The following is a 7,355-nucleotide window of genomic DNA, read 5'->3' on the forward strand; positions in this document are numbered from 1 at the left end:
TAGATACGTCGCTTGCATAAATACCGCTATTTTTAACAGTATCGTTTTGTTAACCAACATAACATCAAAAAGAGTTCTCAAGACTTTGATGAGACCATAGATACCAAATCGGACTACATGTGATGAACAGATTTTACACTAGAATCAAAAGAACCAGCGTAGGCCCTCTCAAAATGTACTTTTTTAAAATATCGCGTTGTGATAAAAATGACTGCCTTTTCCTTGTTTTTTATAACAAGGAAAAGCTTTACTTACCTCAAACTTCAAACGTAGTGCTGTCTCAGTGTCCGTTACTGGTTAGTATTATTCGGATTAAGCGATTTTCATGATTTAGGCCTACTTAGCCTACATTTGAGCAACTATTTGCCCACACCGTGTACGAATATATTCCAAATATGGCGCTGCATTCAGTATCACTCTAACGACAAGGTTATACTAAGATGTGTAAGACTTTCTGACACTATATTCACGGTTGTTCTAATGGCTATTCAAACTTATGACAAATTTGGCTGGTTTGCGTTGTTCAATACCATTTCACCTAGTCTTGGTACCAGCCGGTTTGTGCTCCTCCGTCACTAACGGTGACGGAGGAGCACAAACCGGCTGGTACCAAGACTACATTTCACCCTGATGTGACAGTGACGTCACATCCGGGATCACGTCAGTATAAAGCTGGTTTCCACACACAGAGGAGTAAGATATCTTACTCCTCTGTGCTGGTTTCATACTACCATGCCGGTTGCAATGAGCGGCGTGGCGCACGCGCATTGCAGACAAACGGACACAATCAAGACTTGTCATTGGTTGAAACGCTCTGCCGCTTGCCGGGTGTTCGTGATCGCGCGCCATTATCGTGATGATCGGGGATTCCTTTTTTGTGATGAAGGCACCAGCCGAAATGTCCGTTTTCCAGAATGCAATGAACATAACTCTGTACTCATCCGGGGAGATGATGTATTTTGCGACACTCATGGCGGGAAAGAGATATGAAACGAATTTTATTAGGCGCAGCATCACTCGCTGGAGTTCGATGGCGCTGGTGTACATACGCACGCGCTTAAAGACACCGCATAGATGCGCGAGCGAAACAGCTGTTCACAACGCGTTGACATCACTGCCACATCGGGGTGAAAAATGGTATAGGTAATAGATGACTATGAAACCTCAAACTCGCCCCTCGATAAAGGTTGGCAATTGAAGCAGGCCTCAGTTTAGCGAACTTTGTCTAGTTTAATGCGATGCGAGTGCAAGCGCCGCTCAGACTGTGAAGGTTTCTGGATACCGAATATGGGTTTAGATTAGGCCTATATCATGTCCTCTAGGCCATATAATTTATTTTTGGAAAGGAAATTCTAATCTCGGAGCCTATTCAATTGAGAAGGGACTGGATTTTGTCATAATAATATAAAAATTAATACTTAATGCCTCGCGATTTTTTTGATAGCCAGCCATAGTATTTTAATTGATTAAACTGAACATAAAGCTATATCTTTACTAGCTTCATGCACTAATTTGCAGACCCGCCCGGCCTTCTACATGTAGTGAGTACCACATTAAATTGTGTTTACAAGACATAATAAGCGCTGCCTCCTCGAAATTTCTTATGCCATCAGCTTTGATGATTAAATATTATCTACAACTCGGCACCTGTGTTCAAGGCCTTTCTTTTATCTATTGACCTCAAAAGAAAGGATTAGAATGATCAGAATGCCGTCCCTGACCCCTTTCCACACATTAATAATGAGTCGGTAAGGGCACGTGCTACCGTTATACTTCAATGAGTACGTATGGCTACTACGCAGTTCAATGGCCTTATTGTGATCTGGCGGGAGTTTTAAAAGCACGGTCCCTGACTGCGTGGGCATATTTCCGGACAAGGAACAATAGAGACCAATTGCCTGGCAATAACGTCACATGTAATCCCAGTCTATAGTGTGATTAGAACATTATAGGCTGGTGGTCACTTATAGTACGATCAGTACGAAAAGTCCAATGCGATTATTAATGTATTTTCTAAAATTAAAAGAACCACTTTTTAGCAGGAATTTTTGTAAGTTACACAGCTGAAGTTGTGAAAGGGTTGAAAGACTACAATATTACGGCTTAAACAAGAATTTCTTTGTTTGGTCGTTATTCCTATAGACTCATCCCTTAAATCATACTTAAAACAAAATATATTTTCATTATAGATTTTTGAAAGTCTATTTTATTTTTCATTTGCGCATAGATGTTGTTGCAAACTGTGCGCACAGTAATAAAACAATAATTTGTTTAAAATATTTTGTTTTTCTGATGACTTGCAGTTAATGTAAGATTTCTATTTGTGTGGCTATAGTGTAAATGATGATGACGACGATGATGATGATGGCGATGATGATGATGATGATGGTGATGATGATGATGATGGTGTAGATGATGATGATGATGATGTTGTTGTTGTTGTTGTTGATGATGATGATGATGATGATGATGATGATGATGATGATGATGATGATGATGATGGATAATACAAATGATGTCAGATGATTATTAGAGTCGTGATGGTGACGATGATGGCAGTGATGAGGGATTTAATTTAGTATGAAATTCTCACCCCCCCCCGCACCCACCAGTCAATGTTGTTTTGATACTGAGACAGGAACGGACAATTGGGCTAGTATTGGCTCCAACATTGCTTTGGGGGGGGGGTTACAAGCAATATGAAACATTAATGTTTGCCACTCATGTTACTTGTAATGTTTAAACAAAGAGCACGTTTCTATGGTATCACTCACAGTAACCTGCTTACTTCTCATGTATATGTTTTTGCTTAACACATGTGCTATGAGCCATCATCTCCAAATACACAGTTCAGTGACCTCGAGGCCTCCATTCAACAAGAAAGTTAACCTGCTGTTATAGAGGATGAGGCCCACGTGCCAAGGCCAAATCGACTTTTACAATGTTTATTGAAGAGATAAGATATGCACAATCTTAGTTTGCGAGAAGATAAGAGGTCAAATTTTTCCATGTTAAAAATAGAATTACATGCTAGGCATGTTTGTTCCTCTTTGTCGTTTGTGTATTAATTATCATCATCATCATCATCATCATCATCATCATCATCATCGTCATCATCATCGTCATCATTATCATCATCATCATCGTCGTCGTCGTCATCATCATCATCATATCATCATCATCATCATCATCATCGCCATCATCATTTCCTGACTACTAGCCACAAACCCATACCAAGGAAAATAAAATATCAATTTTGCTGCAAGCCATCAGAGAACATTAATATACAAATATTTAAAATCATGTTTTATTACAACGTATCTAATAGTAATAGGAATTTACACACAACCATGACAACTGCTAAATTAAGCTGAAATGAAGAAAATATAGACTATAAAAAAATCTATAATGAAAATAAATGTTGTTATTACTAGTATTATTTCAGTATTTTGAGTACATAATGACAAATTTAAAATTTGAAGGAAATCGTACATTAAGCCTTTAATGAGGTTATGAATGATGTATAATATATACTATTTATCGAAAGATTTGTGAACTTTAACTTTAAAACCTGCACCTGTTTACTTTTTGTTGGAACTAAACGATAACAATGTTTATTTGTTTGTCATTTGGCAAACAAATCAAGGTTTTTGAAATACCTAAGCAAACAACAGTATCAAATTCAGTTCATAGCACAGCGAGATATACTAGCCTAAACAGAATCTCTCTGAAATTGTGTTAATCATGAAACACTTAGCGCATACTGTGCTGGCACTTATGCTATATTTGAGCTTACAAGATGGTGGCCAAGGTGGACTCACTGTCAATAATCAACATGATCGACCAAAGTTTAAAGCTGAAGGTCTTAGACGCCCTGGAAGTTTTGAAAATCATTTGAATCAGGTAAAGCCTATGGCATGTTTTTTAACACCATTAACCTAGATATGAATTAGAGTAAAGTTCGACATAAAGTCATAATTCAAGAAATTATGACTTTATGTCCGCCCATAGAACTGCGTGTTAAACGGCCAAAATAACAAGCAGTGTTTCTTTCACCTTACCTCGTTATTTCAGCTCAAAATGGACAGAAACCATTCCCGATAATTATTAAACAAAATATATTTTCATTATAGATTTTTGAAAGTCTATTTTATTTTTCATTTGAGCATAAATCTAGCAGTTGATGTTGTTGCAAACTGTGCGCACAGTAATAAAACAATAATTTGTTTAAAATATTTTGTTTTTCTGATGACTTGCAGTTAATGTAAGATTTCTATTTGTGTGGCTATAGTGTAAATGATGATAACGACGATGATGATGATGGCGATGATGATGGTGATGATGATGGTGTAGATGATGATGATGATGATGTTGTTGTTGTTGTTGTTGTTGTTGTTGTTGTTGTTGTTGTTGTTGTTGTTGATGATGATGATGATGATGATGATGATGGATAATACAAATGATGTCAGATGATTATTAGAGTCGTGATGGTGACGATGATGGCAGTGATGAGGGATTTAATTTAGTATGAAATTCTCAACCCCCCCGAAAGTCTATTTTATTTTTCATTTGAGCATAAATCTAGCAGTTGATGTTGTTGCAAACTGTGCGCACAGTAATAAAACAATAATTTGTTTAAAATATTTTGTTTTTCTGATGACTTGCAGTTAATGTAAGATTTCTATTTGTGTGGCTATAGTGTAAATGATGATGACGACGATGATGATGATGGCGATGATGATGGTGATGATGATGATGGTGTAGATGATGATGATTATTAGAGTCGTGATGGTGACGATGATGGCAGTGATGAGGGATTTAATTTAGTATGAAATTCTCACCCCCCCCCCGCACACACCAGTCAATGTTGTTTTGATACTGAGACAGGAACGGACAATTGGTCTAGCATTGGCTCCAACATTGCTGGGGGGGGGGGTTGCAAGCAATATGAAACATTAATGTTTGCCACTCATGTTACTTGTAATGTTTAAACAAAGAGCACGTTTCTATGGTAATACTCACAGTAACCTGCTTACTTCTCATGTATATGTTTTTGCTTAACACATGTGCTATGAGCCATCATCTCCAAATACACAGTTCAGATCTCACACCACCAAATCAGAGTCCCATAGAGATATGTGCTAAATGTGCCTTAAGAAAACGTCATTTTTTTCTTCACAGGAGCGACTCAGTTTTAAGCGGCAGCTATGATGGTTGAAATCAGCCCTTGCCTGATCCCTCTGGCTGGGAAAAAATATAGGTTGACCGTCATTATTTTTACGACTGACCCTCGAAGTCTACGATGTCTAGGAATTGCCTATTTTACAGGCAAAACCATGCCAGTGTTTCTGTAAAGAAAAGGCTGCTTAAAATCATTAAAAGTTATTTGATCTTGCCCATCTGTGGTACACATGCAGGAAATAATATTACTAATCATGACCAATCCAAATTTGGCTAAAATTATGCAAATTTCTGTTCATTTTAATGCTTAAATTGAGAATGCATGGGTTTTTCTAAGAAGTGAAATTAAGGGCGCACAACGATATAATTCTATTTGGTGGTGTGAAATCTTCACTGACCTCGAGGCCTCCATTCAACAAGAAAGTTAACCTGCTGTTATAGAGGATGAGGCCCACGTGCCAAGGCCAAATCGACTTTTACAATGTTTATTGAACAGATAAGATATGCACAATCTTAGTTTGCGAGAAGATAAGAGGTCAAATTTTTCCATGTTAAAATAGAATTACATGCTAGGCATGTTTGTTCCTCTTGTCGTTTGTGTATTAATTATCATCATCATCATCATCATCATCATCATCATCATCATCATCATCATCATCATCATTATCATCATCATCATCGTCGTCGTCGTCGTCATCATCATCATATCATCATCATCATCATCGCCATCATCATTACCTGACTATTAGCCACAAACCCATACCAAGGAAAATAAAATATTAATTTTGCTGCAAGCCATCAGAGAAAATTAATATACAAATATTTAAAATCATGTTTTATTACAACGTATCTAATAGTAATAGGAATTTACACACAACCATGACAACTGCTAAATTAAGCTGAAATGAAGAAAATATAGACTATAAAAAAATCTATAATGAAAATAAATGTTGTTTTAACAGTTTGCATATCTGAAGTCAGCTGATTGCATACTAAGCTAGCTGAATATTAAGTATGGTTTCATACGTTTTTGTACTGAACATTTGAACTTATTTTTCATTTATACATGTATATATATTTTTCAAACAAAAAACAAACAAAACGTATACATCTCCTTCACCCCCCCATATGTTTAAAAGCTTTTTTTACCTCAACTTCTTTCTTTCTTTCTTTCTTGTTCATATTGTCAATTTACACTTCTTCTGAATTGTGTATTTATCCAAATTTCTTTATACACACATTGCTCCTAGTAAGTATGGCTTCATACTTACATGTTAGCAATATTCCAAATTGGCCGATGATTTTGCCCCCAAGCACTAAGTATGATTTCATACTTATCGAAAGGACGATACACACACAATTCCCCTAGCAAGTATATTTAAATTTCATACTTAACAAGTATGTCTTCATACTTATAGCAGAAAACAGACTTGGCTCATGCCTATATTAAATCACACTTTTTTGCATATCTGAAGTCAGCTGATTGCATACTAAGCTAGCTGAATATTAAGTATGGTTTCATACTTATCAAAAGGCTTATCACCATGTCTAGCAAGTATAATTTCATACTTATAGCAGAAGACATCATTGACCAAACACATTGTAAAATATTATTTCGATCAACAAAAATCTGAAATCTATTCTGTAGAAGTAAATACTAAGGAAAAATAAAATATCGGGATCAAAATAAAAAAGGGAGCATGTAGGAATCGAACCCGTGCGGTTAATTTTTCCCGTTTAATTGGTACGCGCTCTACCAATTGAGCTATTTAATGATACTCGATTTGTTTGGGATAATTTAGACCATATATCAATGTATGAGTTTTACGGTATGCAGACACAATAAAGATTTTAATACTATGTCTCTATACTGTTTACTGGCTTGCATACCGTGCATTTTTCTATTTATGTCAAGTTTTGGAATCTAATTTGTGAAGAACAGGTCTGAATACCGTGGTTCTCTATTCAATAAGCCAATTATTATTGCAAAAAACAAGTGGATTAGTTTTAAACACTTTTTATTCGTTTATAAAGAATCTATAGTACAAAGGTGCACGTAGAATTACAACACCTCAATAGCTCAGTGGATAAGGAGACTGACAGTTAACGGAAGGGCTTGGATTCAATTCCCGGCATTTTTTTTCATTTGTTTTGTTTTAATTTGCTTTTGCCTA

The sequence above is a fragment of the Amphiura filiformis genome, chromosome 17 (assembly GCF_039555335.1).
Source record: "Amphiura filiformis chromosome 17, Afil_fr2py, whole genome shotgun sequence".
NCBI lineage: Eukaryota > Metazoa > Echinodermata > Ophiuroidea > Amphilepidida > Amphiuridae > Amphiura > Amphiura filiformis.